At 43.1% G+C, this 12,827-nt stretch overlaps 1 protein-coding gene across 4 annotated transcripts in view; it reads left to right on the top strand.

Moving 5' to 3' along the window:
- The window catches only part of MAPK6 (mitogen-activated protein kinase 6), a 94,603-nt gene that overhangs the window by 2,113 nt on the left and 79,663 nt on the right, over window positions 1-12,827 (top strand). Inside the window, exon 1 of one of the 4 annotated variants that reach the window (XM_055099072.1) lies at window positions 10,134-10,238. The exons of the other annotated variants lie outside the window; for them this stretch is intronic. The gene's annotated coding sequence lies outside the window, so the exon portion shown is untranslated. Of the gene's footprint in view, window positions 1-10,133; window positions 10,239-12,827 lie in introns of those variants that run through there. 4 annotated transcript variants of the gene reach the window in all.

The raw sequence follows: 12,827 nt of genomic DNA on the forward strand, positions 1-12,827 counted from the left end.
ATGAGAGTTCTGGTCTTGGACAAGCAACAATAAATATTTAGTTTGGAGATTATATGATATATATTTTTGTAGTAAACTTCAGTGCTTAACAGGGTCCAAATGGGTGGGACTGGGTATGTAATCATCAATCCTAGAGCTTTTGTGTATGAAGCGGATGTTGCAAGAGAAGATATATAGATAACCTGAAAACTATCTGGAATACTGGAAAAACAAGTATTCCATTTGACAGTGATTCAGTTTCATTTTCATTTAGAGTACTGTCCCTGAAAAGTACTTTGATTAAATTTATTTCCTTTTGATACAGTGTCTCACTCTGTTGCCTAGGCTGGAGCGCAGTGGCCCCATCATAGCTCACTGCAGCCTCAAACTCCTGGCCTCAAGAGGTCCTCCTGCCTCGGCCTCCTAACACCTTGGGATTACAAGTATGGGCCACAGTGCCTGGCTAAATCTTAATAAATTGAATTACAGTTTGGTCTGGTGAGTCACCATGTCCATATTCCTGGCTATCAGAATAAACGTGTTTTTCCCATATGAATAGTATAAAACAAATAACTTCTGACTCTTGGACAGATTTTTTTGTTTATGTTTTGGCTACACTTTTTTTTTTTAAACAGAGTTTCGCTCTTGTTGCCCAGGCTGGAGTACAATGGCGTGATCTCAGCTCACTGCAACCTCCACCTCCCGGGTTCGAGTGATTCTCCTGCCTCAGCCTTCTGAGTAGCTGGGATTACAGGCATGCGCCACCATATCCGGTTAATTTTGTATTTTTAGTAGAGATGGGATTTCATCATATTAGTCAGGCTGGTCTCAAACTCCTGACCTCAGGTGATCCACCCGCCTTGGCCTCCCAAAGTGATGGAATTACATGCCTGAGCCACCGCGCCCAGCCTTGTTTTGGCTACACTTTATGCTGACCATTGCTCTTCTACTCATTATCTTTCTTCATAAAGGATATAATACATGAGATTGGACTTAAGGTAAATCAATCACAATCATTTTGCAGTATTTCTTACCTGAGGTTATCACTTTGATTGAAGTTTATTTTATTTTTAATACTTTTTTAAAAACTTAAAAAAAAAATAGAAACAAGGTCTCACTATGTTGCCTAGACTGGTCTTGAATTCCTGGCCTCAAGTGATCCTCGTGTCTTGGCCTCCAAAAGTGTTGGAATTACAGGTGTAAGCCACTACACCCAGTTTGATTAAAGTTTACAGTGCTAAATAACTTCATTTACCCCCAGAGATGGAGAATTTAATCCTATTTGGTTTGTGTTCAACTAATTTAACTTTGAATGTTAAGATGATCTTGACAGGCCGGGCACGGTGGCTCACCCCTGTAATCCCAGCACTTTGGGAGGCCGAGGCGGGTGGATCACGAGGTCAGGAGATCGAGACCATCCTGGCTAACACAGTGACCCCGTCTCTACTAAAAATATTTTTTAAAAAGTTAGCAGGGCATGGTGACGGGCACCTGTAGTCCCAGCTACTGGGGAGGCTGAGGCAGGAGAATGGCGTGAACCCAGGAGGCGGAGCTTGCAGTGAGCTGAGATCGCGCCACTGCACTCCAGCCTGAGAGACAGAGCGAGACTCCGTCTCAAAAAAAAAAAAAAAAAAAAAGATGATCTTGACATTTGTTCCCAGGAATGGAGAATTTCTTTTTTTCGCCCCCCGCAAGACAGAGTCTTGCTCTGTCACCCAGGCTGGAGTGCCGTGGCATGACCTTGGCTCACTGCAACCTCCGCCTCCCGGCTTCAAGTGATTCTCCTGTCTCAGCCTCCCAAGTAGCTGGGACTATAGGCATGCACCACCATGCCCAGCTAATTTTTGTATTTTTAGTAAAGACAGGGTTTCACCATGTTGGCCAGGCTGGTCTTGAATTCCTGACCTCAGGTGATCCATCCACCTCAACCTCCCAAAGTGCTGGGACTACTGGCGTCAGCCACCGCACCAGGCCTGAGAATTTCATCTATTAGGTGTGTGATTAAATAAAACAACTCCAGAGTGGTTTTATCTTCGTTCTTTCAGTTTTTGAAAGAACGTTCTGCTTTCATAAGGTGAAACTAGATCCTCAGAATAATATCTTTTTAGATACCATAGAACCCGAAGAACAAAGATTCAATGAGGTTGAGTACATAACACAATACAATTAATGTATCATCACAAACATTTTTACAAGGTAATCAAAAAAATACTCAACAGGCCAGGCGCGGTGGCTCACGCCTGTAATCCCAGCACTTTGGGAGGCCAAGGCAGGTGGATCACGAGGTCAAGAGATCAAGACCATCCTGGCCAACATGGTGAAACCTCGTCTCTACTAAAAATACAAAAATTAGCTGGGTGGGGTGGCATGCACCTGTAGTCCCAGCTACTCAGGAGGCTGAGGCAGGAGAATCGCTTGAATCCGGGAGGCGGAGGTTGCAGTGAGCCAAGATCGCGCCACTGCACTCAAGCCTGGAGACAGAGCAAGACTCCGTCTAAAAAAAAAAAGTATAAAATGTATACTTACACCAAATCACACAAAAAGGAATATATGTTTTTAAATTTGTGTAACACCTTAACGACTTAGAGGAAAAATAACAGATTGATTAAACAGAATATATTCACTGAAAATTCACTCCATTTATGGTAAACTGCCACTCCACAGGAGGATCATGTGGCTTTTCTGAGCACTTTGTGGAAGGAGTTGGCCTTTAGAAGGGAACAGCTGATCTGAATTAAAGAGAGCAAGAGAGGAACCTTGTAGTTTCTCTCTATAGCAGTAAGTAAATACTCAGCTGATTTCTTGGAAGATACATGATATTCACTAACAGTCTGCCTTTACTGGATTCCTTACTGAATTACTGAATTAGGGTCCCACAATGGGTGCTATAGGGATATAAAAATAATAACAAACATATTTCTTCATATAAAAGAGTTTGGGGGGCTGGACGCGGTGGCTCACGCTTGTAATCCCAGCACTTTGGGAGGCCGAGGCGGGCGGATCACGAGGTCAGGAAAGCGAGACCATCCTGGCTAACACGGTGAAACCCCATCTGTACTAAAAATACAAAAAATTTGCCAGGCGTGGTGGCACATGCCTGTAGTCCCAGCTACTCGGGAGGCTGAGGCAAAAGAATCGCTTGAACCCAGGAGGCAGAGGTTGCAGTGAGCCGAGATCGTGCCACTGCACTCGAGCCTGGGTGACAAAGCGAGACTCCATCTCAAAAAAAAAAAAAAAAAGAAGTTAATTATAAACTATGTAGAGGTAGTAAAAATTGAAAGCCAGAAAATGATCAGTGAAGATGGGGGTTAGTCAGGAAAGGTTTCTTAGGAAGATTCAAACTATATTAATGAAGTAACCAGAGGGAACCCAGTTATTGAGACATAAAATTGAGCAGAACGTAAAACTCAAACAAGAACATTGACCAGCTTATCAAATTCATTCCCTGATTCACTATAAAATTTCAGAACACTGGGGTTTAAAAAAAAAATTCTAAAAGTTTCTAGAGAGAAAAATCTGCTGGCATATGAAGAATCTGGAATTAAAATATTGTCAGATTTCTAAACAATTCTGAAAGTTAGAATTATGTGGAATTGTCTTTAAAATCCTGAAGGAGGCCGGGTGTGGTGGCTCACACCTGTAATCTCAGCACGTTGGGAGGCCGAGGCAGGCGGATCATGAAGTCAGGAGTTCAAGACCAGCCTGACCAAAATGGTGAAACCCCATCTCTACTAAAAATACAAAAATTAGCCGGGCTTGGCGGTTGCACTCCTGTAATCTCAGCTACTCAGGAAGCTGAAGCAGGAGAATCGCTTCAACCCGGGAGGCAGAGGATGCAGGAGCCTAGATTGCGCCACTGCTCTCCAGCCTGGGAGATAGAGCAAGACTCTGTCTCAAAAAAATAAATTAATAAAATAAAATTCTGAAGGAAAATTATCCATCCTAGAATTATTATTATTATTTTTGGGGGGAGGGGGATGGAGTCTCTCTCTGTTGCCCAGGCTGGAGTGCAGTGGTACGATCTTGGCTCACTGCAACCTCTGCCTCCCAGGTTCTACAATTCTCCTGCCTCAGCCTCCCGCATAGCTGGGATTACAGGTGCACACCACCACGCCCGGCTAATTTTTTGTATTTTGGTAGAGACGGGGTTTCACCATATTGTCCAGGCTGGTCTCGAGCTCTTGAGCTCAGGCAGTCCATCCACCTTGGCCTCACTAAGTGCTAGGATTACAGACGTGAGCCACTGCGCCCGGCCGATCCATCTTAGAATTCTGTACTCACCAAACTATCATTAAATAAAGAGTAATGGTATCCGAAGGAAACTAGCCTCTATGTATGCAGTGCAACTACCCTGAGGCTCCATGCTGTGAAAAAGCCCAAAGGAGGCCACACAGGGAGACCAAATGAAGAGAGATGCCAGGCCAACCCCCATCTGTTATCGCCCTCCTACAGTTCCTACTCCAGCCTCCATTTATTTTGTTGTTGTTGTTTTGTTTTGTTTGAGACAAAGTCTCCCTCTGTCACCCAGGCTGGAGGTCAAGTGGTGTGATTACAGCTCACTGCAGCCTTGAACTCCTGGGCTCAACTGATCCTCCCACCTCAGCCTCCTGAGTAGCCGGGATTACAGGCATGTGCCACTGTACCTGGCTAACTTTTTATTTTTTGTAGAGACAGGGTCTCACTATGTTGCTCAGAATGACCTCGAACTCCTGGCCTCAAGCGATCCTCCTAAAGTACTTGGCCTCCTAAAGTACTGGGATTATAGGAACAAGACACCATACCTGGCCCCAGCCACCATTTGGATGCCACCTCAGTGAAGGAGCCCAGGCCACAAGTGCCCAGCTGAGCCTTTCCTCAATTGTCTCAGAGTAACCAGGAGACCATAAATGGGTGCTGTGGCATAGTACACTAAGTTTTGAGGTATTTTGTTATGCAGCCTTAGCAACTGGTAAGGTTGCTCAAATATTTTACAGTCTATGAATTGTCCACCAAAATGAGGTGGTCCACTAAACCAAGGAAGAGAAAAGCTGTTGAGATAGGAAAACCAACAATGGAAAGAAGCAAAAGGAATTACTGATGACAGTTTAATTTTTTTTTTTTTTGTAACAGAGTCCTGCTCTGTCGCCCAAGCTAGAGTACAGTGGTGTAATCTCAGCTCACTGCAGCCTCCGTCTCCTGGGTTCAAGTGATTCTCCTGCCTCAGCCTCCCGACTAGCTGGGATTAGAGGCACACACCACCATACCCAGCTAATTTTTTGTATTTTTAGTAGAGACAGGGTTTTGGGATGTTGGCCAGGCTGGTCTCGAACTCCTGACCTCAGGTGATCCACCCGCCTTGGCCTCCCAGTATGCTGGGATTCCAGGCGTGAGCCACCATGCCCGGATTTCAAAAAGGTAATACAGTATCTAAACTCTATTACCACACCCAGCAGGGGCTGACCAGCATCCTATAATCAAAATTAAATTTCTACAGTAAAATGTATGAAAATTCAAACTAAGAGTGATAAAGTTTAAATAGGTTTAGATCAGTTTGGGTCAGCATTTGCCACCAAAATGAGTTATGAAAGAACTCTCAATTTCAGAGATTTTGGGGGGGGTTACCTTATAACCCCATTAAAAAAAACAAAACAAGAACAAAACTTTTAAAAGAAAACAATTTCAGAGATTTTTGGATTTCAGAATTTTGAAAAAGGGATTGTGGACTAGAACTAACTTATTCCATTTTCACAACAACCCTATAACATAGATTACATTACATTCCTCCCATTTTACATGTCAAGAATTTGAAGGGGCCAAGCATGGTGGTTCACACCCATAACCCCAACACTTTGGGAGGCCAAGGTGGGCAGATCGTTTGAGTCCAGGAGTTCAAGACCAGCCTGGGCAACATAGTGAGACCTGGTCACAAAAAAATTAGCCAGGAATAGTGGCTCACCCCTGTAGTCCCAGCTACTTGGGAGGCTGAGTCATGAGGATCATTTGAGGCTGGGAAGTCAAGGCTGCAGTGAGCCATGATCATGCCACTGCACCCCAGCCGGGGTGACAGAGTGAGACCTTGAAAAAAAAAAAGAGAGAGAAAGAAAGGAAGGGAGGGAGGGAGGGAAGGAAGAGAAGGAAGGAAAGGAAGGAAGGAGGGAAAAGAGAAAGAAGGAAAGAAGAAAGAAAAAAAGAAAGAAAAAGAAAGAAAGAAAAGGAAGGAAGGAAGAAAAGAAAGAGAAAGAAAGAAAGGGAGAAGGAAGAACAGAGAAGCTAAGAAACTTTGCCCTAAGCTACACAGCTAAGAAGACTTGCTCAGACATAATAACATAAACATATTTTCAGTTTAGTAGGATCATTTGACTTTTAAAACTTAACACCACACACTAATAATTTTAGTAAAGAATATTTTATTTCCAAGATACATGGTAAGGAGGAGGAAAAAACATTCTGAATAATATTTATATAAAGCTACCATTAAAATTTAAACATAGGCTGGGCATGGTGGCTCATGCCTGTAATCCTAGCACTTTGGGAGGCCAAGGTGGGTGGATTACTTGAGCTTAGGAGTTTGAGACCAACTTGGGAAATAAGGCGAAACCCCATCACTACGAAAAATACTAAAATTAACTGGATATGGTGACATGTGCCTGTAGTCCCAGCTACTTGGAAGACTGAGATGGGAGGATCACTTGAGCCTGGGAGGTCGAGAGTATAATGAGGCAGAGATTGCGCCACTGCACTCCAGCCTGGGTGACAAAGTGAGACCCTGTCTCCAAAAAATAAAAGTAAAAAAATGTGAATATGTGTGTGTGTCTAGCATGTAAACAGAGAGACTGTCGCTGGAAGACTGCATCAGAAGCTGGACCCAGTGCTTGCCTCCAAGAGAAGGAGCTAGAAAACTGGAGGAGAGAAGAGAAACATTACTTTTCACTCTGTACCTTTTGAATTTTGTACCAAATGAGCATATTCAAAATTAAAATTAGAAGTAGAAGGGCCGGGCGCGGTGGCTCACACCTGTAATCCCAGTGATTTGGGAGGCCGAGGTGGGCAGATCACCTGAGGTCAGGAATTCAAGGCTAACCTGGCCAACATGGTGAAACCCCATCTCTACTAAAAATACAAAAATTAGCCGGGTGTGGTGGCGGGCACCTGTAATCCCAGCTACTTGGGAGGCTGAGGCAGGAGAATCACTTGAACCTGGGAGGCAGATGTTGTGGTGAGCCGAGACCACTCCATTGCACTCCAGCCTGGGTGACAAGAACAAAACTGTCTTAAAAAAAAAAAGAAAAAAAAATGTGGATACCAAAATGTCACTAGTGTTTAGTTAACTCTGGATGCTGAGATTTTATTGTTTTGTTCATTTTAATATTTTCTAGGGCTTCCACAATGAACATGTATTTGTTTTAGAATAAGCAGGAAAAAACCTTTGTTTAGGTAGCATATCCTTTGTTGAACTACAATTTTCCTACCAGTTTGGTATCTAGGATGCATAATACATCATAAACTGGGCATCACATTAGTTGCCTCAAGTATTTTTTTGTGTGTTTGGAGCTATTTACCAGTTGGAATTACAGAAGCTATTTTTTTTAGACAGAGTCTTGCTCTGTTGCCCAGACTGGAGTGCAGTGGCAGAATCTCGGCTCACTGCAACCTCCACCTCCTGGGTTCAAGCGACTCTCCTGCCTCAGCCTCCCGAGTAGCTGGGACTACAGGCGCATACCACCACGCCCAGCTAAATTTTATATTTTTTAGTAGAGATGGGGTTTCACCATGTTGGCCAGGTTAGCCTTGAACTCCTGACCTCAGGTGGTCCGCCCACCTCAGCCTCCCACAGTGTTGGGATTACAGGCATGAGCCACCGTACCCAGCCACAAAAGCTATTTCAACGTAGAGCTGATTACCTCATGGAAGCATTTGCAGGGTATCCAGAAAAAGACAGAAAACATACTTCCCATAGTTAAATGTAAGCTGTTTTCTAAAATGATAGCAAACCCCTTTCCCGAACCTCTTTCCTCCACCACCATTAATCCAACTTGCTTTTATAAGATTCAAGTGTCATCTCCAAAGCACTAGTATGTAAATTACTCCCTATACAAATGAGAGTTTGGACATGCAAATATAAGCTTGGAAAAGGTTCCAATATGCTTCCTATGAAAATTCAGACTTATCGGCCGGGCGCGGTGGCTCATGCCTGTAATCCCAGCACTTTGGGAGGCGGAGGCCAGCGGATCACGAGGTCAGGAGATCAAGACCATCCTGGCTAACACGGTGAAACCCCGTCTCTACTAAAAATACAAAAAATTAGCCGCGTGTGGTGGCGGGCGCCTGTAGTCCCAGCTACTCCGGAGGCTGAGGCAGGAGAATGGCATGAATGGGAGGCCGAAGCTTGCAGTGAGCCGAGATCGCGCCACTGCAGTCCAGCCTGGGTGACAGAGCGAGACTCCGTCTCAAAAAAAAAAAAGAAAAAGAAAAAAAAGAAAATTCAGACTTATGTGAAGAAAAAAAGAACAGAATAAAGGTAATGAGTCAGAAATTATTTCTTAGGACAGAAGCAAAGTTTGTCCTTTTGGAACCTTTTAAATATAGGGTTGGGTTTAGGAACCCGCTTCCTGGAATAGATAGACTTTAGACTCCTTCCTGAAGCTTGAGGGTTACCAGAGAGCTATGTCCTAAAAAGACCTTTGCAGCAGGCAGGATGAGGTCAGCGTACTCAACACCAGAGCAGGAACAACTACTGGAGGAAAGAATCAGAAGGAACAAAGAAAGGAGGATGGGGTACGGAGGGTGCTGTGGGTGTTAGTGGAGGAAGCTGAATAAGAAAAACGATATGCAGAAAAGATATCAAAGAAACTGAAAATGAGAAGTATAAGGAAGGAAAGAAAGGACGGAAAAAAATAGATTAAGAATACAAAGGGAAAGGAGTGACAGAAGGGGATGGAAAAATAATTTTTTAAGGCACATAATAAAATAGTACTGAGGTGGGGAAATATTGAAACAAAAATGTGAAAACATCCCAACAGCACAAACACAGAGACAGAGAGAAACATCAGGAAATGTAGACTTCCCTGCCAACCAAAATTTTACAAATAGAAAGGAACCACTAAAACAGATCCGGCTCAAACACAAAGCAAAACTGAAAATTTCACTTTACAGCAAAACTGCTCTGATTAGATCTTTCACTGGATTTCCTTATTCAACTGGCTGATTTAGAATCGTGTGAGAACACAGCATAACTGCAGAGATACTATCTCGTCGGCGGGTGGGGACTGCTGGCACGCAGGCTGCATCTGGCCCTCAGTATATTTCATCTCACCCACAGAGGACTACCAAGAGGAGATAATGCTAAATTTCATGCTTGCAATGGCAAAAAAGCATTGCAGTATTAACATCCTTAACAGTAATATGGCAAAAGGCCACAAGATGGTGATGGTATACCCTAAAGAGATCTCAATCATATGTAAAATGAGGTACACACACATACACACTCACACATACACCATACACTTACTAATTTTTCTTTAGAAAGAAATTGTCGTGTGGTGGTGGTGAAGGAGGTCTTAGAGAAGAGGAGACTTGAAGAATACTGCCTTTAGATAGCAATCAAAACACTTCTTATGATAAAATGAGGCAGTGTTTTTCCCAAGTAAAAAAAAATTTAAAAAGTATTTTTCAGACTAGAAAACACTAAGAAAATATTTTTCAACTATAGGCACTCTGATTTGTATGCATCTGCTGATAAAGTAATCATTTATGTAAAGTAACTGTTACCTTTTAAGGAAATTTTTAAATTTTTTCTTGGGCTCCATAAGATGAAATTTCCCTAAAGAGTCCAGTGAAGATTTTACTTCCTTGACTGCAGTTTATTTCCTTACTCAATGAGGAAATGACAGGCAGGATTAATTCCTTTCTTTAAATGGGTGTGACATTTTAGGTTAATCATGATTCATAGTGATGTATGGATAAGTTTAACTTTCAGATGTGCAAACACACATGTACACACTTTTTATCTGCTACTTAACACAGAATCAAAATTTGGGTAGGGAAATGGGTTAGAATCCTGGGCCTAAAATGTCAGAAAGAAGTAACTAATAGGAAAACAGCCAAAAAATATCCCAGGGTCATAAATTTCTATTTGCAAAAACAATATTAACCTTTAGAATTTTTTTTTAGGTTGGGCGTGGTGCCTCATGCCTGTAATCCCAGCACTTTGGGAGGCCAAGGCGGGCAGATCACCTGAGGTCAGGAGTTCGAGACCAGCCTGACCAACATGGAGAAACCCCGTATGTACTAAAAATACAAAATTAGCTGGAAGTGGTGGCCTGTAATCCCAGCTACTCAGAGGCTGAGGCAGGAGAATCACTTGGGCCCAGGAGGCGGAGAATGCAGTGAGCAGAGATCACGCCATTGCACTCCAGCCTGGGCAACAACAGCGAAACTCCATCTCAAAACAAACAAACAAAAAACGACAACAACAACAAAAAAAACAGGACAACAGGGCTGATGTGGTGGCTCTTGCTTGGAATCCCAGCACTTTGGGAGTCCTAGGTGGGTGGATTGCTTGAGCCCAGCAGTTGGAGACCAGCCTGGGCAACATACCAAGACACTGTCTCTATAAAAAAATTTAAAAATTAGCTGGCATGGCACATGCCTGTAGTCCCAGCTACTTTGGAGGTTGAGGTGGGAGGATCACTTGAGCCTGGGAGGTTGAGGATGCAGTGAGCCATGATCATGCCACTGCACTCCAGCCTAGGTGACAGAGCAAGATTTTAATAATAATTATTACTAAAATAATAATAAGACAGCCTTTTGAAAGGGCAATTTGGTATTATCTATCTAAACTGTAAATGGCTATACTCTTTGATTAAATATTTCCATGTCTAAGTTCAAGGCTGCAGTGAACTATGATTATGCCACTTCACTCTAGTCTGGGTGAAAGAGCAAGATACTGTCTCATTAAAAAAAAAAAAATCCAGTCTAGAAATTGATGTTAAGAAAGTAATTTGACAGATGTGCAAATAGATGAAAAAAAATCACCAAAACTTTGTTTATAATAGCCAGAAATTGGATCCCATCAAAACACCCATCAATAGAGAATTGTTCAAATAAATTATAATGATGCAGTTACACAGTGGAACACTAAGTAGCAAATAAAAAAGATTAGGTTGATGAATGTGTATTGAAGAAAGGAGCATCATATATTGTTGAAGCACTAAAGCCAGTTAGGAAACTGGATGTTTTCTATGTTTTCAGAAACAAATTTTTTTTCTGAGATGGAGTCTCGCTCTGTCGCCCAGGCTAGAGTGCAGTGGCACAATCTCGGCTCACTGCAAGCTCCGCCTCCCGGGTTCACGCCATTCTCCTGCCTCAGCCGCCCGAGTAGCTGGGACTACAGGCGCCCGCCACCACGCCCGGCTAATTTTTTTTTTTTATTTTTTTTTATTTTTTATTTTTAGTACAATCAGGGTTTCACCGTGTTAGCCAGGATGGTCTTGATCTCCTGACCTCGTGATCCGCCCGCCTCAGCCTCCCAAAGTGCTGGGATTACAGGCATAAGCCACCGTGCCCGGCCAGAAACAAATATTTAAATATGCAGTAAATGTCTGGGAGGATGTGTACAGTGATGCGCTAGTAAAAGCTTAACAACCAGTTCTCCGGGGAGGAAAAAAAGCCCTGATGTGTGGTGTTTGCTAATTTCATGGTGCAAGTATTCCTGCCATGGCTGATTTCAAGCTGTCAATGTATAGTTATTGTACACACTTGGGAAGAGATCTACACAATCAGCTTAAATGGGCTAGTGCAGGCAGGATGCAGCACAGCTCTATATCTCTGGGAGGTGAGATTATGGGAAGACTGTCATGTTCCGCTTTATATACTTCTGTGAGTTTGTTTTGTTTTTTGTTTCGCACTTTTGCAATGAAATTGTATCACTACTATAATCAACAAGAAGAATAAAAATATTAACTTAAAAACCAAAGATTTTTAAAAGACTGTTCAAAGTCATGGGAAGATGCTTATAACATATTGCCAGGCAAAAATTGTTGGCTGAGTGTGGTGGCTTACAACTTTGGAAGGATGAGGTGGGAGGATCACTTGAGCCCAGGAGTTCTAGACCACGCTGGGGAACATAGTGAGACCCAATCTCTATATAAAATTGTTTTAGTTAGCTGGGTGTGGTGGCGCATGCTTGTAATCCCAGCTACTCAGGAGGCTGAGGCAGGAGAATTTCTTGAACCTGGGAGCTGGAGGTTGCAGTGAGCTGAGATTGCACCATTGCACTCCAGCCTGGGTGACAGAGCGACACTGTCTCAAAAAAAAAAAAAAAAAAAAACCCGGCCAGGCGCGGTGGCTCACGCCTGTAATCCTAACACTTTGGGAGGCCGAGGCGGGCAGATCACAAGGTCAGGACATCAAGACCATCCTGGCTAACACGGTGAAACCCCGTCTTTACTAAAAATACAAAAAATTAGCCCGGCAGGGTGGTGGCCGCCTGTACTCCCAGCTACTCGGGAGGCTGAGGCAGGAGAATGGCGTGAACCCGGGAGGCGGAGCTTGCAGTGAGCCGAGATCGCTCCACTGCACTCCAGCCTGGGCGACAGAGTGAGACTCTGTCTCAAAAAAAAAAAAAACAAAAAACAACGACAAAAAAATTGTATGTCACTGTATTAGTCTGTTCTCACACTATTATAAAGAACTACCCAAGACTGGGTAATTTATGAAGAAAAGAGGTTTAATTGACTCACAGTTCTGCAGGCTGTACAGGAAGCATGGCTGGGAGGCCTCAGGAAACTTACAATCATGATAGAGAAGCCGAAAAAGTGAAGGGGGAAGTGCTACATACTTTTAAACAACCAGATTTCATGAGAACTTAC

The sequence above is a fragment of the Pan paniscus genome, chromosome 16 (assembly GCF_029289425.2).
Source record: "Pan paniscus chromosome 16, NHGRI_mPanPan1-v2.0_pri, whole genome shotgun sequence".
Taxonomy (NCBI): domain Eukaryota; kingdom Metazoa; phylum Chordata; class Mammalia; order Primates; family Hominidae; genus Pan; species Pan paniscus.